Source organism: Saccopteryx bilineata, chromosome 6, assembly GCF_036850765.1.
Source record: "Saccopteryx bilineata isolate mSacBil1 chromosome 6, mSacBil1_pri_phased_curated, whole genome shotgun sequence".
Classification (NCBI taxonomy): domain Eukaryota; kingdom Metazoa; phylum Chordata; class Mammalia; order Chiroptera; family Emballonuridae; genus Saccopteryx; species Saccopteryx bilineata.
Genome location: NC_089495.1, coordinates 185,070,609 through 185,096,149, shown reverse-complemented (window position 1 = coordinate 185,096,149; position 25,541 = coordinate 185,070,609). Strand labels below are relative to the sequence as shown.

General features: G+C 42.6%; 1 protein-coding gene across 2 annotated transcripts in view; it reads left to right on the top strand.

The window, feature by feature from the left end:
• Nucleotides 1-25,541, top strand: part of ZNF831 (zinc finger protein 831) — a 99,200-nt gene that overhangs the window by 10,689 nt on the left and 62,970 nt on the right. Inside the window, exon 1 of one of the 2 annotated variants that reach the window (XM_066237234.1) lies at nucleotides 3,063-3,164. The exons of the other annotated variant lie outside the window; for it this stretch is intronic. The gene's annotated coding sequence lies outside the window, so the exon portion shown is untranslated. Of the gene's footprint in view, nucleotides 1-3,062; nucleotides 3,165-25,541 lie in introns of those variants that run through there. 2 annotated transcript variants of the gene reach the window in all.

Here is a 25,541-nt window from a genome sequence, read left to right as displayed (position 1 = left end):
CAGTTGGGGCAGTGAGTGTGCAGCATCTCCTGGGCCCCATCATTCCTCTCACCTGGCTCCCTCAGACAGACACCCAGGCTATCTGACGGTTCCCCTTGGTTTTGCTGCTTTTTCTTTGAGGTGGCTTTGTTTGAAAGAACATTCATTGCAGGCTGCAATTTTGCCAAATGAGCCTGGCTTTTGACAAGGGAGCCATCATATCTTTTTTGTTTGTTTCCTTGGGAATAAAAGGCCCGAGAAAGCAAGTTCACCATTCTTTGGAAATTTCTTTTTCTTTGGTGACTATTGCCACATGTTTAGCTCATTGGTTTTTCTGCCGCACGCTCTGGAGAGTTAAATTACATCATGGCACTGAGAAAAATCGGAAAGGGAGCGATTTATTTATTATATTGAGAAATAACTCACATATTATAACATTTATCCTTTTAAAGTGTGCCATTTAGTGGTTTTTAGTAGACTCACAAAGTTGTGCAGTCGTCACTATTATGTAATTCCAGAACATTCTCTGCTCCCTCCAAATAAACTCCATACCCATTAGCACGTACCCCCACCCCTGCCCAGGCAACCACTCTGCTGTTTTCTGTTGGCAGGTTTGCCATTGCTGGGCATTTCCTATAAGTGGAACCACACCATATGTGGCTCCTTTGTCTGGCTTCTTCCATAGAGCATTGGCCTTAGCAAGTGTCAGCATCTCATTCCTTGTAACTGCCTATACAGTGGTACCTTGAGATACGAACAGACCAACATACGATTTTTTTTTTTAAAGATACGAGCTGTGACTCGGTCCGTATTTTTGTTCGCGATCCGAGCGAAATTCCGAGATACAAGTCGTGAATCGGGAAGCTGCCGCTAGTTGGCGCACTGGCGCACGGGTCCAGGATCGGCAGTTTAATATACGAGTTGACGGACTTACGAGCTTGGTTACAGAACGAATTAAATTCGTATCTCAAGGTACCACTGTATTCCATTGTACAACTCTTCCACATTTTATTACCCATTCATTAGTTGATATATTTATTATTAATCAACTCCAATGGTATTTTTTAAAAGTAGTTCTTGTACAGGAAACATTTTTGTTAATTTATCTTAATGAAGGGCATTCAGACTGTAACTTGGGGGAAAAAAAAGCAAGTCAAGCTCTCTGTAGGATGTGGGGACAGATTCATTCCTGAGGACGTCCTTGGTTAAGCCTGGGCAGCCGCCAGCACAGCCTCGAGGGACCTCGCACACCCCTGTCTGATCCTTTTCCATATCTCCCTGCTCTCGAGTGTTGCCGTTGGAAGCGTCTAGGGTTCTCCCTGCTCCAGGGGAAGGCCCATCTCCTCAGCACAAAAGTTGGGGTGTCTGGTATCCTCCTCTCCCTCCTCACATCCATGGCTGCCTGTGTGGAAGGCAGTGGAGCACTCACAGGTTCTCAATGTGGGTGCAGTTTCAGGCCTCCCTAGCTCACCTCTGGTTGCTGCTTCTGCCTGTTCAACTCGTATGCATCCTGTAATGCCCAGCTCATCTGTCATTTCTTCCAAGAAGACTTCCGGATTCATCTTCCCCTTCAGCTCCCATAATGCTGTATATACGTCTTATGGCTGGGGGCAGAGAGGGCTGTTATAATACTTAACAGAAGGAGAGAAGGAAGTACCAATAAATCAGAATGGATGCTGATGTGAGCAATCATGGGGGGTCCTGGGGAGGGGAAAGGACACTGGAATTGATGGTAGCTGGCTCTGCACCTGTCCTTCTTCCATTCTCAGCTGCATGCCCCCTGAGACCTCTTGTGTGCTAGTGCCTCACACAGCCAGCGAGGTGCCTGCTCACTGATGTGGAGGTAGCAGGAGCAGAAGCCATGGCAATATGCATAATTTGGTTCAAAGCCCTGCTCATTGGGCCAAGTGAAACCCCCCCAAAACCCAATGTAGCTAACATGAGGCTCACATACATGACCAGTTGGGTATTTTTGAGAGCAAAGTGGGAAAAAAGCAAAAATTTCCCCACTTTTTTCCCTGGTGGGAAAAAGCACATTTCAGAGCATCAGGAAACTGGCCTGAAGGAGTTAACACACCACCACTCTGCATGGCCAGCTGCGCATCTGGTCGACCTGTCTCGCCCCGAAGGCGTTTCTTGCCATTAGCTCCTATTCTGGCTTAGAGGTCCATTTTGCTTCTCAGCCTCCACCATTTAGAATAATTGTATTCTCTATCCCCCATCACCCCCATGCTTGCTCTTTCCAAAGTCACAGAGAGCTCAGCAGGGACTCGGGTGGAGAGAGAGGGGATGTCATGGTGGGTGCAGACTTTAAGGAGCATTCAAAACTCAATCATCAAGGTAATATTTTAGTGCAATATCTTCACTATGAAAATTATTGCAAACAATTTCTTATTGAGACAAATATCAAAATTTTGAGTAAAGACAGCATCTCAGATATCCTTGTGAGGCCTCCTGACGTCATCAGCTGCACTGTGGTCAGATGCCCCTTTTGGGCCCTTGGGGACCTCCAGGCTAACACAGGAGGCTCTTGCAGGTGCTTCTTTCCAACCTGCTGCCAGGAACATGGCCACACTGACTCATGCTCCCTAGCCCACACAGAACCACCTCATCTGTCATGTAATGGGTGGTACATCTCTGTTCCAGGTGGCTGTCTCTCTTTATGGGTTGTTAGACCAATAGTCACTAAAGTCATGAGCTGTGACTCTGTTGTTTCCCTTCTCTGAATCTCTCTCTTCCTGTTTTTGAAAGGTTGCTACTGTGACATTAAGAAATGTATAGACAATAATTTACTTCCTACTTTTGAGCCAGTTCAAGTTTCATTTCTGCTTGCGTCTCCTCCAGGTTGCTCCAAATGGTGCTTTCTCTCAGTGAGACATGAAGTTGACTCAAAGGCCAAGCGATGGGAGGCCATCCTCTTTTCTTTTACTTTCTAAGATGCAGGAAGTGTCTGTCCTCTGAGATGCAGCCTGCAGAGTGGGGGCCCATGGATGATGCCTCCAACACCTTCTCAGCAAAGAGGTGCAAATTCCCTGCACAGGTAGGGAAGAGCACATGAGCCCCTCTCTCTGGGTGGCCAGCCACCTGTCTTTTCAGAGATCAGGGATGTCTTCTCAGTTTCAGGCCAGGTCATTTGTGCTTGAATCTGAGCATCATTGGCTGAAAACTCATCACTCTGCGTAAAGGTATGTGATGTGTGGTGCAAGGTAGGCAATGGGAAGATATCAGTTTTTTTTTTAAAGCTCTTTTTTACCTTGTGTTCTTAATAATATATTCATCTTCAAGCATGCAGTTATAAAGCAAATGCTACACCAAACTGGGTATGACCCAGTTTAGTAATTCTCTTGTGTGCTTAACCCCACTGTTGCTTTTGTCAAAATATTTGCCGCAATTCATAATGGCTGTCAGGAACCGGGTCTGCAATCCATGTTGTACTGAATGTAAAAACAAGTTAGGAGAAAATTCGTTGCTTTGTAAGCAGTTTTTCTTTTCTTTCCTGTGATGATAGACTGAAAGTGTGAATTGATTAGAAACACCAGTTACATTAGCCCAAGAGCTGGAAAAACATAATGTATAGTAGAAGCTAAATATCAAGATCTTTGATAGTGATATTATTTATAGCAGTTCCACTGATCAACCATCCAAAGGGAGCATTTTTCAATGAGATTTACAAGGGACCATGGACTCTAGACCATGTATTTATACACGTATTTGGTTTCCCAGTATCCAAAATAGCTAAGAGCTGGAGGGTCTGTCAGATAAGCCCTGGAGCCCATGTTCTGGGAGGTGACATAGGTCTCTGTTCCCGTAGCAAATCTTTCTGTAAGAATGAAACCAGAGATATTATCAGCCCCAAATGCAATGGGGGACAGGGTGCAACTTAGAAAAAATGATAACATCAGTTGACTGGGAAAAACAGAATAAACGTCAGGGCCAGTTTAAAATAATGTGCCTTTTAACTACCCTCATTCTATTGCCCCAGGAAAGATCAATCATTTAGGATCACAAGGCTAATATTAATATTTAAGCAAGGCATTATGGGGGCTGTGGGAAGATTTGGAGAAAGCCAACGGATGAGGTTGCTCTTCTACTGGGAAGTTGGGGACAGGGGGCTGGTCATGGAGGAGGAGTTCCGCGTGAGCAGGGTCACCCACTAGGATGGCTGGGCTACCTTAGAATGGTCGTGTTCAGGAATTTCTGCAGAGCCAGTTAGCGGTATCCATAGGAGGCCTTTTTTCTGCTTTGGTTTGCAACCAAAGCGAGGTCTTTGCAGGTCTTCATAGCTTTAGTTGTGGTTTCGTTATGATCGTTGTGTAGTCATAAACAGTGGTGTGGCTCTTTCTTATATGGTAGCAATGTAAAATGTCTTTGAACATAGAGGTACTTAAGGAGAAGTGAGTTGATACAAAGAAAACTAAGTCATGGAAAATGATGTACATTGAGTGAGTGTTTTTCCAAAGGTAGCCTTGTGGCGCTCAGGGCCAGGGACATGGCTTTAGGTATATTATACATGCTACATCAGATAACATTGACTCACTTGTTCCTGTTTCAAGTCTCTTATTTGTTTATTCATTTGCTATTTACTATTTTTATGAAATAGCCATTTTGTTTTGAGATTGTTGCAGATTTTCATGAAGTTATAAGAAATAATCCAGAGAGATCCCATGTACCTGTTACCCACTTCACCTCAATTGTAACATCTTACAAATCACAACCAGGATATTGACGCTGATATAGTCAAAACCCAGATTGTTTCCGTCACCACAGGATCCCTCGTGGCCACACTCACTTCCCTCCTGCTTTCCTCCTCTTAACCCCTGGGAACCACTCACCTGTGCTCCAGTCCCATAACTTGTCATTTCAAGAATGTTGTATCTAGTCACGAGGATGTAAAGTACAACATAGGGAATATAATCAATATTATTGCAATAACTATGTACGGTGTCAGCTGGGTATTGGAAATATGAGGAGGGGAACATATTGTAAAGTATATGATTGTTTAACCACTAAGCCACACATCTGAAATCAATACAAAATAATATTGAAAGTAAACTATAGTTGAAAAATAAAAGAATTAAAAAAAAAAAAGGAATGTTATATAAACTGATCCATACAGTGTGTGGCTTTTGGGATTGGCTATTTTCGTTCAGCATAATTTTCTGGAGAGTCCTCCTAATTGTTCCACGTATTAATAGTTTCCTCTGTTTATTGCCAAGTAATAGTCTATGATATGGTCGTACCATCATGCATGGTTGAAACGGTCCTCTGCCAAGGGACATCAGGGCTGGTTCCAGTTTTGGGCTGTTATAGAAAAGACTGCTTTGAACATTCGTGTCTGGGCTTCTGGGTGAACAGAAGTTTCATTTCTGTGGAATAACTGCCAGGAGTACAATTCCCAGGTTGAATAGTAGTTGTTGCATGTACATTTTTAAGAAGAAACTGTTGGACTCTTTTCAGAATGGCTGTCCCATTTCACACCCTCACTTGCAGTGTATCTGGCATTTCCACGTCCTCAGCTACATTTGGTGTTTTAACTGTTCTTTATGTTTGCCAGTCTGAGAGGTTTGCAGCCATATCTCACTGTGGTTTGAAGGTGTATTCCTCTGGTGGCTGACGATGCTGAATGTCTTTTACAAGGCTTGTGTGTCTTTTTTTAGCAGTATGTCTCTCTGTGTCTTTGGCTCATTTTCTAATTGGGTTGTTGTTGAGTTTTTTTAATATTAAGTTTTTTTTCATAGTTCTTCATATATCTTACATATACTCCTTTGTCAGATATAGAGTGGAGTTCGTAGGCATTTTTTTCCTTGTCTATTGCTGGTATTTCTGTTCTCCTCAAAGCCAAGACTTTTATAGGGCAAATATTTTAAATTTTAATCAGGTTCAATTTATCAAATTTTCTCATATGGCTCACGTTTTTGGTATCAAGTCGAAGAACTGTTTCCTGTGTTGTAGATCTCAAAGATTTTCTCCTGCATTTTTTTTTCTAGAGTTTTTATAATTTTACACTTTACATTTAAGCCTATTTTACATTTTAAGTTAATGTTTATAGAAGTAAGCAGTGAGGTTTAGGCTGAGAGTTATTTTTTCTGTCTATGGATGTCAATTTCTCCAACACTATTTGTTGAAAAGGTTGTAAATTCCTCCCTAAATTGCTTTTGAACTTTGGTTAAAAATCAGTTGGGCATTTTTTTTAAAAAGCTGGGCATATTTGTGTAGGCATATGTTTTGTTTTTTTTTAATTCTGTTTTATTGGTATCTGCCCTCTGCTAATATGACACAGTCTTGATTACTATAACTATATAATAAGTTTTCAAATCAGGTAGACTGATTCTTCCCACTTTATTATTCTTTTCCACAAATGTGCTATTCTCATTCCTTTATTTATTTATATCAGTTTTAGAATAATTTGTCAGTGCCCACAAAAATTCTTATTGGAATTTTGATAGGGAAAGGACTAAGCCTGTAGATCGACTTGGAGAGAATTGACATCTTTACTATGTTCAATCTTCTAATCCATGAACTTACTATGTATCTTTATTTATTTAGCTTTCCTCTGAGTTCTTTCATCAGTGTTTTGGGGTTTTCAGTATAGAGGTCCTGTGTAGAATTTGTTAGACTTTCACTTAAGTATTTAATTATTTTTTCATGATTATAAATGGCATCGTATTTTTAATTTTGGTTTCCAATTGTTCATTGCTAGCATATGAAGGAGAAATGATGTATCTATGTCCGTCTGGTATCCCCTGAGTTTGCTGAATTCCCTTTTTAGTTCTCAGAAGCTTTGTTGTCAATTTCTTGGGATTTTCTAAGTAGACAATTGTGTCATCTGCAAACAGGGGCAGTTTTATTTCTTACTTTCTTATGTGTAGGTCTTTTATTTCTTCTCTTGCTTTATCCCACTGGCTTGGAACTTTCAGCACTATGTTGAATATTTCAGGAAGACGTATTCAGTTTTTCATCATATATCATTATACGTTACCTGTGTATATGTTGTAGACGCTCTTCATCAAGTTGAGAAACTTTCCCTCTACTTCTGTATTCTGAGAGATTTTATCATGAATAGGTGTTCACTTTGTCAAAGCTTTTTCTACATTAATTGACATAATCATGTGACTTTTCTTATTTACTCTTAGTATAACAGATTACATCAATACTTCCCTTGGTTAAGGTGTATAATACTTTTAATGTTGCAAAATGTATTTGCTAATATTTTGTGCATGATTTTGCATCTATATTCGTGAGGAATATTGCTATGTGGCTTTTTGTTTTGTTTTGTACTGTCTTTGCCTGGTTTTGCTGTCAAAGTAATATCTAGCTTCATAAAATTGACTGGGAAGTTTTCCCTCTTCTTCTATTTCCTGGAAGGGGCTGTGTAAAATTGGTTTTAATTCTTCTTTAAATATTAGGTAGAATTCTTTAGTGAAATCATCAGGACCCAGAGACTTTTTTTTTCAGGAGTGTTAAAATTAAAAATTCAGTCTGATAATTAGTTATGTGTTATTCAAATAACCTGTTTCATCTTTGGTGAATTGTGTTAGTTTGTGCTTTTCAAGGAGTTGGCCCATTTAACCTAAATTATCAAATTTATGTGAATAGAGTTATTCATAGTATTCCTGTATTGTTCTTCTAAGAATTGGAGTGTCTGTAGTTATATCTTTTTTTTTTTTTTTTTTTTAGCGAGAGAGAAAGGGAGACAGACAGAAAGGGAGAGAGATGGGAATCATTAATTCTTTGTTGTGGCACCTTAGTTGTTCATTGATTGATTTCTCATATGTGCCTTGACTGGGGGGTGGAGGCTCTAGCTGAGCTAGTGAGCCCTTGCTCAAGCCAGTGACCTTTGGGCTCAAGGCAGCAACCATGGGATCATGTTTATGATCCCACGCTCAAGCTGATGACCCTGTGCTCAAGCTGGTGAGCTTGTGCTCAGGTCGAATGAGCTGGAGACCTCGGGGTTTCAAACTTGGGTTTTTAGCTTCCCAGGCTGACACTCTCTCTACTACACCACTACCTGGTCAGGCTGTAGTTACATCTTGATATGAGATGTGTATCTTTTATCATTTTCCTTTGTATATCATAGTAGAGATTCTAAAGATCAATTTTATTGATGTTATTAAAAAACAAGCTTTTTAATATTGACTTAATCATTTTTTCTGTTCCAGTTTCATTGATTTCTTTTATTTTCTTTATGATTCTCTTCTTTCTGCTTGCTTTGGGTTTATTTTGCTTTTCTTTTACTAGATCATTGAGGTGGAGGCTGAGCTTATTTATTCATTTGGGGCTCCTTCTTTCCTAATATAAACACTTGGTGCCATAAAGTTCTATCAAAGTGCTGAGTTAGTTGTATTTCACAAATTGAGAGGTCGTGTTTTCACTTTCGTTCATTCAGTGTGTTGGCTGGTTCCTCTGGCTGTTTCCTCTCTGACCTGCGTGTTATTTGGTAATGTGCTGCTTAGTGTCCCAGTGCTTGGAGAGTTTCCTGTTATCTTTGTATCGTTGATTTCCAGCGTGAGCCCATTATGGCCAGAAAACACATGCTGTAATGATTTCAATTCTTCAAATTTGCTGAGGTTTGTTTTATGGCCTGAGATATGACCTATCTCGGTGTAGCAATCTGGGTCCAATCAGGAAGTAAAAGCCACATAGTAGATGCAATGAGAGAAATGCTACAAAAGAATTATTAAGTCTAGGAAGGATGACTATAAGACAGGAGGGAACTTTATAGGGCCTCCTAAGATTGAGAGGAAGGGTGAACTTAGAAGGGATGCATCCCCGTTGAAGGGATGCTGGCCACCAGACAGCAGAGGAGTTGGCTACGGTAGCGGGATGGGAGCTTGGCCGGTGTTGCGGGGCAAACAATAAGCAGTGCTCCGGAGCGCAGGCAGGAAGCGTGCAGTCAACAGCAGGAGACGTGGGTGTGCACTGGCAATCTGGATGTCAGTGGGGATAGAGGCCTTTCGAGCTCACTGGCTGCCCAGGAGGGAGGAGAAGTGGTTCTCTGTGGATGTGCTGGCCACAGGTGGGCTGTGCGCAGGGTTGCAGAAGGGCTGCATATCCAAGAGAAACCTCTGGGCCACAGGCAGGCTGCGTGCAGATTGAGCAGGAGCTTTGGTTTTCATGTGTGGGGGCTGCAGACAGGTTAGTGCCAGGCTGAGGCTGCAAGGTTGTCCAGGGTGTGCATCTGGGGCCGTTGGCAGGGCTGGCTCCTACAGATGTCCTCACACCCATACTTTTTGACCCTCTCCTTGGCCCCTGCTGGAAATTGCAGGAAGCCTCTCCCTCCTGGAATGTCCTTCCAACATCTTCTGTTTCCTTAACACTAAATTGCAAAATTAATCTGCAATAACTCATGTTTAACATTTTAAAAGATGGAGAAAGAAGTAGAGGACAATCAGTTTATGTAAATAAACTCAGTCCTATAATGTACATAGAAATCATACACAAAGCTCCTCCCATCCTCCCTGCTGTGTAATTTGCCATGAGGCTGAAGTTCATATCTATGACTTTCCATGCCCTACTTCGCTTGTCCTCAGGGTAGAACCTGAACAACTCTGGGTTCTTTACCTCTTCAACTGGCCAGGGCTACGATCTCATTCTTAACCAGTTAAGGCCTTGATTTTCACATGAGAAACTTGGCGGGACTGAACTCAATGGTCACTTTAACTCAGACATGTGCACTATTGCATTTCGTGTTTGATTTTTAGCAATGTCAACCCTGTGGCTATAAGAAATGAGAGATTCATTTAGAGCTGTCTGATTCTCAGACTGTGACTCAAGATAGGACTTAATGAAAAGTTTAAATATGATATTTACTTTTCCCTTGAATCATAGTCACTGTAATATGTGGCCAGGGAAGGTGAGAAGGAAGATTTACAGTGTCTTTGTGACAATAGTCCAGGATTCTTTTTCTTTCCTTTTTTTTTTTAAACTTATTTATTATTTTAGAGAGAGAGGAAAGGAGAGAGACAGAAACGTTGATGTTTCTGTTTGCGCCCTGACCAAGGATCAAACCAGCAACCTTTGCATGTCAGGATGATCTCATCAACTGAGCTATCCAGCCAGGGCTACAGGGTCCTTTTACAAGGGGACCCAGGCTTCCTTTCAATCAAGGGTCTCTGGGCCTGGGAACTGACTTAGGTCTGAAACCTAGAAGAAAGGTCACTATTCTCCATTTGATGACACAGTCAGGTTACTGGCTACCACACTTAGAGTACTTATGATTCGGATCAAGCAATATCCTAGTAGGCTGACCACCTGTTTCACTGTGACGGACACCTTGATCAATCAGCTCCTGCTAAAGAGCTCTGAGACCCAAAGAATACTGACTACAGGTACATCCCTACTGCCCACTCTTCCTTTGACAACTAAGTGCCCCTGTCTTGGCCTCTGCCTCTCTGGAATTTCATCCTCTATCAAAACCAGGGAGCACCTCTCAAGGGTGGCATCCCTACAGTCATACTGGGTCTAAAGAAAGAGCAATACAGAGATTTTTAGGGATCAAATACCCTCTTTTTTTTTTTTTCTTTTTTTTTTTTTCTGAAGCTGGAAACAGGGAGAGACAGTCAGACAGATTCCCGCATGCGCCCGACCGGGATCCACCCGGCACGCCCACCAGGGGCGAAGCTCTGCCCACCAGGGGGCGATGCTCTGCCCATCCTGGGCGTCGCCATATTGCGACCAGAGCCACCCTAGCGCCTGAGGCAGAGGCCACAGAGCCATCCCCAGCGCCCGGGCCATCTTTGCTCCAATGGAGCCTCGGCTGTGGGAGGGGAAGAGAGAGACAGAGAGGAAAGCGTGGCGGAGAGGTGGAGAAGCAAATGGGCGCTTCTCCTGTGTGCCCTGGCCGGAAATCGAACCCGGGTCCTCCACACGCTAGGCCGACGCTCTACCGCTGAGTCAACCGGCCAGGGCCAAATACCCTCTTAATATATGCTCAATGCCTTTGTGATGAGAGAAACTTTAAAATATTTTTTATTGATTTTTTTTCTTTTTGAGAGAGAGAAACATCAATTTGTTGTTGTGATTTATGCATTCATTGATTAATTCTTGTATGTGTCCTAACCGGGAATTGAACCTGCAACCTTGGTGTACTGGGACAGTGCTCTAGCCAACTGAGAAATCCAATCAGGGCACTTCTGGGTCTTTTTAAGAATTGTTATGGGGGGCTGGGTAGTTTGATGTTTGCATATTTTACTTCCGGTCTAGTGTTTCTATTTACCTACGACTCTCTGGTCCACATTATACCAGAGAAACCTTATTAAATGTAGGTGACTGGATCAGGCTGAGGCTTGACTCCAGTTCTGAGTCTTTTGGCAACAGGGGGTAGTATTGGTGGGTTCTGAGAAGAATGAACAATCCCTTTCAAAACATCTACTCCAAGTGAGGATGTCACAGGGTTTGCAGACTGAGAAAGACCAGTCTTCTTGCACACTGGAGAGAAAGCAGTTGCTACTAGAAAGAGAGGCTCAGAATGACTTGGAGGTCAACATTGTCAGTGTCTCTGGGTCCAATGAGATATACTTATTCTAAATTTTAGGATCTTATTCTTTTTTCTTTTTCTTCTTCTTTTTCCAAGCGAGAGGAGAAGAGATACAGAGACAGAGTCCTGCATGTGCCCCGACCGGGATCCACCTGGCAACCCCTATCTGGGGCCGATGTTCTACCCATCTGGGGCCATGCTCACAACCTAGCTATTTTTAGCACCTGAAGCAGAGGTTCTATGGAGCCATCCTCAGGGCATGGGGTCAAATCCCTCAAACCAATTAAACCATGGCTGTGGGAGAGGAAGAGAGAGAGAGAGAGAGATGAGGGGAGAAGCAAATGGTCGCTTCTCCTGTGTGCCCTGACTGGGAATCGAACCCAGGACATCTATATGCCAGGCCAGTGCTCTACCACTGAACCAACTGGCCAGGGCTACGATCTCATTCTTAACCAGTTAAGGCCTTAATTTTCACACGAGAAACTTGGTGAGACTGAGCTCAATGGCCACTTTAACTCAGTCATGTGCACTATTATATTTTGTGTTTGATTTTTAGCAATGTCAACCCTGTGGCTATAAGAAATAAGAGATTCATTTAGACTGTCTGATTCTCAGACCGTGACTCAAGATAGGACTTAATGAGCCTAAGCTTGTGATTTTCTTTCTCCAAGTGCTCCAGGGCTCTCAAAAGAATTCATCTCACAGCACAGCCCTTATAATCATTGTCACTGCCAGGTGGCCAGAGCAGGAGCCACTTGAACTCCCAAGGCATCTTCTCCTATTGGCACTTTATCACAATTAACCACAGGTGATAGCTTGATGAATTGTGATGCTATTGTACTGGCAAGGAGCTCAGCATCATATTCAAATCCAAGGGCTTGACCTATTGAGTCCCCAGATCCCATCTTTGGGGATCTATCTCCCAGTACCAATTCTGCAGTTGCCTCTGTCTAATCAGGAAATAGAAATCACACAGTAAGTTACAGTGATTAATGGTAATAAAAGAGTAACCATAAGATTTAAGGAAACTATATAACACCCTAGGGCTGAGAGAGAGCACCAAAGAAAGGGCAAATGTGGAACAGGTTTGAATCTCTTAGGAGAAGTTGTGGATTGGCTATCGAACAGCAGAGAAATTGGCTGCATTAGGCAGAAGGGATCTTTGTGTGGAATTGCTGAGCAACCAATAGGCGATACTCTGGGCTGTGGGCAGGAGGCAGGTAATGAACAACGGGAGACATGGTTGTGCTTTGGAAGTCTGAGCACCAGTAGAGACAGAGGCTGTCAGAGCTCATGGGCTGTGTGGAAGGAAGTAGGACTTGCAGAGGGAGGGCTACTGTGTGTGAACCCCAGCCACAGGTGAGTTGTGTTTTGGCTACATGGGGCCCTAGTTCCACTGTCAAGAAGGCTGCAGACCCATTGTCTAAAATCTGAGGCTGTGGGGTTGCAGAGAGATCACACTTGTGACCTGTGGTTCAGGCGGGTTCCATAAAAAATCCTCATATCAATCATGTGGCTGATTTCAGTCTACGGTGTCACCATTTACCAGTTGGAGTGAAATATAGAAAGTCTACCTCCCTTTACCCTCCCTCATTTGTAATTGTCTGAAATGTTTTTTCTAAATACATTTAGAACCATATCAGACAGTGTTATTTTTGTCTCAACCATTGAAGTCATTTAGAAAATTTAAAAGAAAATATTGCCTTTGCCTACATTTTTACTCTTTCCATTGTTCATTTTCCTTCTCGGTGTTCCAGTTGTCCTTCTTTTCGTTTCTTTTTTGTTTGTTTAGAGAAGTTCTCTTAGCCGTTCTTTTAGGGGTAGATCTGTTGGTGACTAATTTTCCTTGTTTTCCATTATTTGAGAATGCCTGGATTTCCCCCTTGTTCAAGAAGGATCTTTTTGCTGGACATAGAATTTTGGGTTGACAATTTTTTTTTCTTCATCCCTTGAAAAATGTTTTGTATTTCCTTCTGGGCTTCAAATTTCTGATGAGAAACCTGCTGCGATTAGAATTTGTTTTCTCCTACAAGTAAGGTATCATTTCTTTCTCACTGCTTCTAATAATTTTTTTCTTTGTCTTTATAGCTCAAAAGTTTGACTCTGATATGTTTTGGTGAGGATTTCTTAGGGTTTATCCTCTTTGGGATTCACTAGCTTCTTAAATTCATTGTTTTATGACTTTCACTAACTTGAAATTTTCAGTCATTATTTCTTTGCTTTAACCCAGTCCTCTCTTTCCTCTCCTTTTGGGACTCTGATAACATGAATGTGAGACTGTGTTAGTCACACAGGTCTTTGAGGCTCTGTTTACTTATTTTTTAACCAATTTCCTTTCAATTGTTCAATTGGGAAATTTCTTTTGTCCTTTGTTAAAATTCACTGATTCTTCCCCCGTACCCCTCCACCTCCATTTTGATGTTGAGCCCATCCTTTGAGTTTTCCAAATTTTGGTTATAGCATTTTTCAGTTCTAAAGTTTTCATTTTTATTGTCTACTCCTTTGCCAAGACTTACTAGTGTTTGTTTTAAACAACTTTGTAAGTGTTCATTGAAACATTTTTATGATTGCCGCTTTAAGATCTTTGTCATAATTCCAACATCTCTTGCATCTTGATATTGGCATCTATGGATTGTTTATTCTTCATTCAGTTTGAACTCTTCCCAGCTCTTAGAACAAGTGGGTTTTGGTGAAAATGTGAACATTTTGGGTACTATGTTAAGACAGTCTGGATTACTAAAACTTCTGCTGTAGCTGGCTTTCTTTGAAGCTGCTTGCCAGGAAAAGAGGGTAGATGGAAGTCCAAGTTGCCCACTTAGTCTCCGTTGACCCCTGAGAGTGAGCTCCTCATTGCTGCTGGGTAAGGATGGTTGTTCTGGCTCCCCATGAAGCCATCACTTGTTTCTCCCTGGGAGGTGGGAGTACCTGGGTGACACAGGATGACTTTGTATTATTCCCCGCATAGCTTCTGCTGACACCATGGGCTAGGGAAGTTTCACTGCTGTCGGCTGGTGGTGACCGTCCTGACTCCCACGCAGGCCTCCTCAGACACCACCCAGCAGAGAGAGACGTGTATGCATAAACTTTGGCACATCCGCACACCAGAATACTGCTCAGCAATGAAAAGGAGGAAACTACTGACACGCACAATGACTTAGATGTATATCAAAGGCATTATGCTAAGCAAAAGAAACTAGACTGAAAAAGTGACTCAGGTGACAACTCCATTTATAGGACATTTTGGAAAAGAAAAAACAAGAGGGACAGAAATAGATCTGTGGTTGCCAGGGGCTGTGAGTGTGTGTGTATGAGGAGAAAGCGGCTGACCCAATGAGGTAGGGGGCACTTTGGGCCGTGCAAAGATATTCTTCTGCATCTAGATCCTGTTGTCAGTTACACAATTGTGTCTGTTTATCAAAATTCTTATAACTGTATTCTAAAAAGGGTGAGTAGTACAATATGTAAGTTGTTTCTTTTTTTAATTGATTTAAATTTATTGCATTTACATAGATTCAAGTGTCCCACCGAATACATCCTCCTGCACCCCCGAATTACCCTCAACATCCTTCTTGCCCCCTCCCCAAACACCCTCTCCGCTTTCCTCCAGGATTTGCTCTTCTGCTCTCTATAATGCTGTTATGTATATATAATTTCACCAAGCTCTTTTCCTTCTCTGATCTCATCCTCTCATCCCCTTTCCCTCTGTTCGCTTGCCCACTGGTCCCTTTGATCCCTCCTCTGCCTCTATTCTGTTCCTCAGTTCACATTATTCATTGGATTCCTCATATGAGTGAAGTCATATAATATTTTTATTTCTTGTCTGGCTTATGTCACTTAACATAATAGTTTCCAGGTCCATCCCTGTTGTTGCAAAAGGTATTTTCTTCTTTTTCATGGCCCCATAGTACTCCATGTGTATATGTAGTATACAACTTTTTAATCCACTCGTCCACTGAAGGACACTTGGGCTGTATCCAGATCTTCATTATTGTAAACAATGCTGCCATAAACATGGGGATGCATTTCTTCTTTTGAACCAGTGATTTGGTGTCCTTGGGATATATTCCTAAAAGTGGGATGGCTGGGTCAAAAGGCAGTTCCATTTTTAATTTTTTTGAGGAATCTCCATGCCATTTTCCACAGTGGTTGCACCAGACTGCATTCCCACCAGCAGTGCAGGATTCCCTTTATTCCACATCCTCACCAGCACTTACTATGTTTTGTTTAGTTAATGTGTCATTCTGACTCGTGTGAGGTGATATCTCATTGTGGTAAGTTGTTTCTTAATTAAAAACACAAAACTCTGGGTGTGCTGATACTGGTAAAAGCTGGAGAAATTCGAGGTGTGTGATCTCTTGATAAATCTCGGCAGCCAGAAGATTCTCTTTGCAGGCCCTCATTAACATATGTCCATGGTAATTGAAAAATAAATTTAAAATAATAAGAAACAAAAAAGCAAACAACACCCATGCCTTTCATGAGTAAAAGCCTCAGGCCTCCTTGAAAGTGTGTCTGTTCATTGCATTTGGTCACCACATGTGTGTACTTACAGACTGTCTGTGTGTTCTGTTTCCAAAGTGAGCAGTTTAACACGTAGGGTTAGCTCTTGGACTCTTCTGAATCCCATCAGTATCTGGGACCCTTTGTCTTACTCTGCCTTGAATTCAGCCTTGCATCTGTTTGCTATTTTCCTGGCTAATTAATATAATTATATAAAACAATAACCACCACCAACACAATATTCCAAATTATGTGATTTAACATCATAAACAAACAAATCTGCTTATAGCCTGCTGGGTGACTGAATTGTGGTGTTATGTACCCTTGGAGTTCATGTGTTCTGAGCTGTGATGGGTCATGGTAAACCTCCCACGTGGCCTGGCCCACAGTGGGAAGAGCTGCTCTTGGGATGCACCACGGTGAGCCAAGGTCACATTCAAAGCCGTGTCCCCTGGAGAGGGGGCGGGTGATCCTAGGTGACCATTCTCCCTTTGTGTTGGCCTTGTCTTTCAGCCAACAGTAAAGCTGTATGCTGTGCTTTCTCCGTCTGCTAGGGAGGACACTATGGTCATAGCAGTAATCAAGACGGACCTCTACTTGTCATCTCACTAAGAACAGTGCCTCTACATCTACAACTCCAGGTCTCGTTCTACCCAGACATTCCCCCCACCCCATCTTGCCCTTGAAGAAACAAAGGCTGAGGGAAACTAAAGATTTTTCCAGAAAGAATCATAAAATATTTTGGGGCAGCTGATGTCCCATGTTTAATGAGTCGTGTTTTCAGCTTGCCAGGCACATTCCTGCTGTTCCCTGTGCCTCTAGCACTCTTCCTCCAGACACCTGCTTGGCTCACTCCATCACTAGCCTCCTGTGTTTGTCCAGAAATCACCTTCTCAGTGAGGTTCACCTGATCCATCCCATTGACAATGGCCACCCTCTTTCCCCGCCTAACCCTCCGACCCTGCCTCTACACGCCTGTCCTTCCAGTCCAGTCTCTTTTTTACATAGTACCATTCTCTGATACACCATAAAATTTATTTTATTATTTTTAAATGGTTTCTATTGATTGATTGAGAAAGAAAAGCATCAACTCACTGTTTCATTCAGTTCCATCCAGCCACGCACTCATTGATTGTGTCTTGTACATGCCCTGACTGGGGATTAAACCCCTGACCTTGGTGTGCTAGGATGACACTTTATTCACTGAGCCACCTGGCCAAGGTCTATATAATTTATTTTAAGTTATTCTTTTTTTCTTAAATGAGAAGCAGGGAGCCAGAGACAGACTCCCACATGTGCTCCAACCAGGATCCACCCAAAGAGCCCCCTATCAGGTGATGCTCTTCCTATTTGGGACTATTGCTCCATTGCTTGGCAACCAAGCTATTTTAGTGCCTGAACCGAGGCCATGGAGCCATCCTCAGCCATCCTCAGGGCCAACTTGGTCCAACCAAGCCATGGCTGCAGGAGGAGAAGAGAAAGATAGAGAGAAAGGAAAGAGGGAGGAGTGGAGAATCAGATGGTTGCTTCTCCTGTGTGCCCTGGCTGGGAATCAAACCCAGGACATCCTGGGCCAATGCTCTACTACTGAGCCAACCAGCCAGGCCTTTATATAATTTATTTTAAAAAAACACACTTTTTAAAATCTATCTCCCTAATTAGAATATAAACTTTATAATTTTTTGTTAGTGGTGCACCCTGCAGGAAGCCAACATACAGCACAACACCTGAGCCAGGGAGGTGCTCCATAAACCTCTGGAAGGGTGCGAAGATATATTTCCAACATGTTCCAACTAAACTGAAATTGTCATGCACTGTGTTTAACGTCATACCGGAGAGGGCTCATTCATTCTACCAGTTCCTATTTGAAATATTTGACCACAGACTCAGTGCTTGTTAACGTGAGTATCACCATCAGTGTTGTGAGTGTCTGCATGCAGAGGCAGCCTGGCCGGCCACACTGTACTCTAAGCCAAGGTGACAGCTCTGCTCTGTGACCTGTCACCTGTTCCCTGCTAGTTAGTTTACATTCCAGAAAATGTTTTGGACCTAAAATGAGTGTCAAAATATATGCTAGCACTTGAGCCGGGTGGCCCTGAGAAGCAGAGAAAGATAATTTTGCAACATGTTAAAATGCAAATATATGGGCAGTCTAGGATCTTCAAACAAATGGATGAGAGAACACAGATTAGAGATGGGCAGACACAGAGGCCACATCGACACCAAGCCAGGCTGCAAGGGTGACCGGTGCTGAAGAAGGGAAGCTGGAGAAACTCAAGTCTGAGGTGTGTCACGACCTAGTGACATTTGAAGACAATGGAAAGTACAATGCCATTTGCAGGCGGGTTATTCAGTAATGACCCTTCTCAGTGCCACTGCATTTATCTGTCCCAGCATGGTTTCCCGAGTCACAACCTGTGAGGGATATGGTAAGGCAAAAATCACCACTGTTCAAAATTACCTTTAAAATTGTTTAGTCAGGCATCACTCTGAAGTCATATTATGTGTTCAGTTAGCTTTTGCTATTTAATAAACAACCCCAAAACAGTGGATTAAAGTGACAACCATTTATTAGCTTACAATTTTATGGGGAGGTACTTTAGGCTGGGCTCAGCGGAGGGTTTTTTCTGTTCTTGGCTGGACTTCCATATGTGTCCGTGGGCAGCAGCTGCAAGGCCTGCTGGGGCCGGAAGGGATGGAGGGCCTCCCTGGGATTGCCTGTCTCAGCCCCGTGGGTCTCTCATGGTCCAGGTGGCCAGCTCGGGGGCATTCTCACGGCAGATGCAGGGCAGAAGCATGTAGGGTTCTCAAGCTCTGGTCTTAGAACCAGCTGACTATCATTAATGGCACCCTGGTACCCAGAGTCAGGGGATGGAGAGAAAGTCTCAATCCCTTGATGGGAAGAACAGCCAAGTCCCCTGCAAAGTCTGTGGAAACGGGAGCTGTAAAGCAGTGGTCCCCAGCCTTTTTTGGGCCACGGACCAGTTTAATGTCAGAAAATATATATTTTCACGAACCAGCCTTTAGGGTGGGACGGATAAATGTATCACGTGACCGAGACAAGGGTCAAGAGTGAGTCTTAGTCGGATGTAACAGGGAATCTGGTCATTTTTAAAAAATAAAACATCGTTCAGACTTAAATAGAAATAAAACGGAAATAATGTAAGTTATTTATTCTTTCTCTGTGAACCGGTACCAAATGGCCCACAGACCAGTACTGGTCCTTGGCCCGGGGGTTGGGGACCACTGCTTTAAAGGACCAAGACCATGCTTTGCAGCCCATTAACAGTACTTCTCAGTAACTCCAACTCAACCAGTCTTTCCTTGGGTGTTGAAACTTGTCTTTCTGCCTTGTTTAATTAACACATGCAGTAAGGAGCAAGTATGTTTGGTGTACCTTGTACCAAAAACACTGTTGCTGTGTTCACTGATGAGACACTCACGATGGGAAGGCCAAGGGGGCTCAGCCTCCAAGACTTCATGTCTCCTCATCTTAGCTGGGACTTGCTTATTGACTTGACGGCTGGGGCAGTGCCAAGCTATTGGCATTATTTTTTTATTTGTTTGTTTGACCTGAGAGGTTGAATTCACCTTCGCTGTGTGCTGAGCAACTCCGCTGTTTGAACGTTTGGGAGTTTCTCAGGGATCAGAGCTGGAAGCAGTGTGGTCCACATTAAGTGGAGAATCTTTTCAGACTGGAGAGTCATGGACATAAGTCTGACTTGCTCCTCGAGAGGCAGGGGCTGGGAGTGGCGTCCTGTGCCTTCACTGAGGTGCCACTTGTGGCTAGTCTCTTCTTTTTGGAGGGGTGGGGTGGGTAGTCAGTAGCTGGGTTGTTGAGCCTGCCATGAGACAGACACCACTCTTCAGAGTCACCCGACTCCAGGCACAGGTCCTTCTGCCTTGGAGCCCAAAACAACCAAACAAAGAGAGGAAGTAATTTTGAAAAACTTTTCACTCAATATCAGTATCTGCTCTCAGGGTTATCGTCTGACCAGAAATCCTCATCTGCATGCTGGTGGCTGAGTCATCCTTGGTCTGTCTTCTTGAAGGAATACGCTTCTCATATACTTGACCTTGGGCATATCTCTCCACCTGTCGGTGCCTCATTCCTCTCACTGGGACCCCAGCAGCACCTTCCTGATGGGTTGCTGCGTGGGTCAGGTGACGTGGGGCAGATAAAACGCTTGGCCCAGTGACTGGCACAGGATAGGCGCCATAGAAGGCTCGGCTACGTCTGCTACAAATCTGTAAAAATCCTCAACTCCCTTTAGGCAGATAGTGCCTCAAGCTGCCCAAGGTAAAACCGATTGACTTGGAAAAGGAGAAAAGCATATTAATCTTTTCTAGCAGATTGCTCCTGTTCTGCACGTAGGCTATGACAAGTGCTGGTGGATTGTATCTGTTTAATCTTCCGTGTTTATCTTCATCTTACAAAGGACAGTCCTGAAGTTAGAGGAACTTACAGAAGCCACTCAGTGGGGTAAGCAGCAAAGCTAGGACCTGAACCCGTGGGGTCTTTCCTCATCAACTGAAACATCCCCAGGTCTCGGGGACAGCTGGCCAGAGACTGCAGTTTTCCTATCCTTACCAAAGCCACCCTGGCCTCAGGCTCTTCCCTCCACACATCTGAACCCTATTGACCATCTACAGGGAAACTACATATTTTGTTTAAGAAAAGTAAGCAATTGCAAGGGACGCACAAGCTGCCTGCACAAACCTCCTGCACACCACGTTTTTGTTGATTAACTCTCTTCTGGCTCAGTTTTTTCAATTTGTTTAAGCAAAATATGCTCTGTCACCCAGTGGAATTAATTTGGGTAAAGCTGTAACAAGAACCACTGTGTGTCTAGCCCTGTCAGGTTCTAGAGCAGCTTAGGGAGGGGACCCAGTTTTCAGGGAGCTGACCCTCCATCCAACCCAGGCAGCCCCACTCTCTATCACCCTTCTAGAACACTCTATGACCTGACAAAAGTTAGAGATGCTCTTGTTTTCTGGGAAAATACACCCATGCACATAATCTAAGTTGCAAGTTCATTTTGGGTCCTGGCAGGCCCAGATGCATGCATGAGTGGGCAATTGAGGGGGCTTCATGTGGGTGATGAAGACAGGCAGTGTTACCCCCGAGGCCAGGGGCAGGAACTATAACTGGGACCTGGAGATGCCACCTGGCAAAAGTGTGCTCTTCAGTAGAGGAACCAGACCTGTATGATCCTCTTTCCTTCCTCTCTGACCTGCTGGGAGTGGACAGTAGAAGACCAGGGAGCCTGTGGCTACAACGTGAGGGCTCAGGAGAAAAGAAGGTCAGATCTATCTGAAGGGTCTAACCTGAAGGTGTCCCAGGTCAAGATCTTAAATTAGAGGTACATTCCCCAAAATATGCAACCATACCACTCTGTTGTGTAAGAACATATGAGGGGTCCACAGATATACATTTTAAAAGATTAATAATTATATATTTATTTTAATGAGTCTTAGAAAAAATGATAACCTTCTCTTTTTGGTAATGATATAGTCCTCCTTTTTTTCTCCAGTTATCACAAGTATTCGTTTGTTGGTTGTTATTTTTTTTTTTTTTACTTTTATAGACAAAACATGGCATTGTGGTATATACTTTGCATTTCTTGGTCAGTAAGGATAAACAGTATCATCCAGAATAGTTTCATTGCCCTAAAAGTCCTCTGTACCACGCTTGTCATCCCTCCTCCCCTCTGACTCTTTTTTTCCCTTAAATTTTATTTAGAAAATTAAATTTAACAAGGTGATGTTGATCAATAAGAATACATAGGTTTCAAGTAAACATTTCTATAGCATTTGAACTGTTGATTATGTTATATACCCGTCACCCAAAGTCAAATCATTTTCTGTCACCTTATATGTGTCCCTCTTTACACCTCCCCCCACACTGCTCCCTCCATTCCCCTCCCATATGTCCCCCTCCCCCTGTAACCACTTCATTTTTATCTATGTCCAAGAGTCTCAGTTTTATATCCCACTATGTGTGAAATCATACAGTTCTTGACTTTTTCTGATTTACTTATTTCACTCAGTATAATGTTCTCAAGGTCCGTCCATGTTGTCTTAAGTGTCACTATGTCATTGTTTTTTATGGCTGAGTAGTATTCCACTGTATAGATGGGCCTCATCTTATTTTTCCAATCCTCTATTGAGGGACACTTTGGTTGTTTCCATGTCTTGGCCACTGTAAATACTGCTGTGATGAACATAGAGGTGCATGTGTCTTTATGTACCAATGTTTTCGAGTTTTGGGGGTAGATGCTCAGTAGAGAGATTGCTGGGTTAAATGGTAGTTCTAGTCTTAATTTTTCTTTCATACTTTCTTTCATAATGATTGTACTAATTTGCATTCCCACAAGCAGTGAATGAGGGTTCCTTTTTCTCCACATCCTCTCCAACTGTTATTATCTATCTTGTTGATAATAGCCAATCTAACAGGTGTGAAGTGGTAACTTATTATAGTCTTGATTTGCATTTCTTGAATAACTAGTGAAGATGAGCATCTTTTCATATATCTGTTGGCCATTTGTATGTCTTCTTGGAAGATATGTCTATTCAGATCTTCTCCCCATATTTTAATTCAACTGTTCGCTTGTTTGTTGCTGAGCTTTTGTGAGTTTGTTGTATATTTTGGATATTAACCTCTTATTGGAGCTGTTGTTTGCAAATATCATTTCCCATTTAGTTGGCTGCCTATTTGTTTTCTTGTCAGTTTCTTTTGTTGTGCAGAAGCTTTTTAGTTTGATATAGTTCCATTCATTTATTCTTGCTTTTACTTCCCTTACCTTTGGGGTCAAATTCAAAAATTGTTCTTTATGGCCAAGGTCCATGAGTTTAGTACCTATGTTTTCTTCTATGTAAATTATTGTTTCAGATTTTATATTTAGGTCTTTAATCCATTTTGAATTAATTTTTGTGCAGGGGGACAAACTGTACTCAAGTTTCATTTTTTTTTCATGTGGCTTTCCAATTTTCCCAGCACCATTTACTGAAGAGGCTTTTCTTTTCTCCATTGTGTGCTTTTGGCTACTTTGTCAAAGATGATTTGTCCATATATATGTGGTTTTATTTCTGGGGTCTCAATTCTGTTCCATTGGTCTATATGTCTGTTTTTTGCCAATACCATGCTGTTTTCATTATCATGGCTCTATAGTATAATTTGAAGTCAGGTAGTGTGATGTGATACCTCCAGTTCCATTCTTTTTCCTCAAGATTGCTTTGGTTATTTGGGGTTTTTTAATGGTTCCATACAAACCTGGTAAGTTTTGTTCTATTTCTTTAAAAAACAACATTGGGATTTTGATGGAGATTGTATTAAATTTATATATTGCTTTGGATAATATGACCATTTTAACTATGTTGATTCTTCTAATCCATGAACATGGAATATTTTTCCACTTTACTTAGTAACGTGCATTTAAGTGGGAAGAGCTGCTCTTGGGATGCATCACAGTGAGCCAAAGTCACCTTCAAAGCTGTGTCCCCTGGAGAGAGGGGGGTGGTCCTAGGTGATGGTTCTCTCTTTGGGTTGGCCTTGTCTTTCAGCCAACAGTAAAGCTGTATGCTGCGCTTTCTCCATCTGCTAGGGAGGACACTATGGTCATAGCAGTAATCAAGATGAGCCTCTTACTTGTCATCTCACTAAGAATGGTGCCTCTACACCTACAATTCCAGGTCTTTTTGTACCCAGACATTCCCCCCACCCCATCTTGCTGTTGAAGAAACAAAGGCTGAGGAAAACAAAAGATTTTTCCAGAAAGAATTAAAAATATTTTGGGGTAACTGGTGTCAGTGAAGGGATTTCTTCTACATTCAATGAGTCATGTCTCCAGCTTGCCAGGCACATTCTTGCTGTTCCCTGTGCCTCCAACACTCTTCTTCCAGATACCTGCTTGGCTCACTCCATCACTAGCCTCCTGTGTTCTAGCCTCCAGAAATCACCTTCTCAGTGAAGTTCCTCTGCTGAGATGTTGCTATCACAATGTTGTAAGTAGGGCTGCAATTGCGTTGGTGGGTGGGACGTGTTGTGAGGGCTCAATGGCTCTAGCAATGGTGATCTCAGGTTCCTGTGTGCTCCTCCCCACGTCTCAACAGATCTTTAGTTTATTTGGTGTGCAGATCTTTCAGGCATGCCTGAGAGCCCACCTGGGGTTCCTTTACTGAGGTATAGTTGTTCACTTTGTTGAAATTTTAAGGGGAGAGATCAGGAGTATCTTTTATGCTGCCATTATTCTGACGTCCCTCTCTGACTCTTGACAACCACTGATCTTTTTACTGTCTCTATAATTTTGCCTTTTCCAGAATGTTGTATAGATGCAATCATACAGGATGTAGCCTTTTTAGATTTTAGATTGCCTTCTTTCGCTTAGTAACATGCATTTAAGTTTCCTCCATGTTGATTTATGGCTTGATAGCTCATTTTACATTCCAGCTAGCAGTGTGTGAAGGGTCTAGTTTCTCTACACCCTCACTGGCCTTGTTATTTTCAGTTTATTATTATTATTATTACCATAGCCATGCTAGTTGGTGTAAAGTCATATTGTGGGTTTTTATTTGCATTTTTCTAATGACTAATGGTATTGAACGTCATTACATGTGCTCTGAGCCATGTGTGTATCTTCCTTGAGGAAGTGTCTATTTCAGTCCTTTGCTCATTTTTTTTTTTTTTTTTTGTATTTTTCTGAAGCTGGAAACGGGGAGAGACAGTCAGACAGACTCCCACATGCGCCCGACCGGGATCCACCCGGCACGCCCACCAGGGGCGATGCTTTGCCCACCAGGGGGCGATGCTCTGCCCCTCTGGGGCACCGTGACCAGAGCCACTCTAGCGCCTGGGGCAGAGGCCAAGGAGCCATCCCCAGCACCCGGGCCATCTTTGCTCCAATGGAGCCTTGGCTGCGGGAGGGGAAGAGAGAGACAGAGAGGAAGGAGGGGGTGGGGGTGGAGAAGCAAATGGGCGCTTCTCCTGTGTGCCCTGGCCGGGAATCGAACCCGGGTCCCCTGCACGCCAGGCCGACACTCTACCACTGAGCCAACCGGCCAGGGCTTCCTTTGCTCATTTTAAAATTGAGTTGTCTTTTTGTTATTGAGTTATGATTTCTTTATATATTCTGAATATATCAGGTATATGGTTTGAAAATATTTTCCACCCATTCTGTAGATTGCCTTCTCATTTTCTTGATGTGTTCTTTGATGTACAAAGGTTTTTCATTTTAAAGAAGTCCAGTTTATGGTTATTGTTCTTTCTTTTTTTGAATTGATTATTCTTTTGGTGTCATATCTAAGAATTCATTGCAAAACCCAAAGTCTTGAATATTGACTCCTATGTTTTCTTCTAAAAATTTTGTAGTTTTAGCTGTTATATTACATAGATCTTTGACAAGTCTTGAGTTCATTTTTGTATATGGTGTGAGGTAGGTGTTTCACTTCATTCTTTCACATGTGATATCCAGTTGTTGTACCTTTTAATATAAAGTTATTTCATTGTAAGGTATATAATTTAACGTTCGATTTTGGCCATGTTTAACAAGTGGCTTGCAAAATTCCTGAGACTGTAACCATTAGCTGT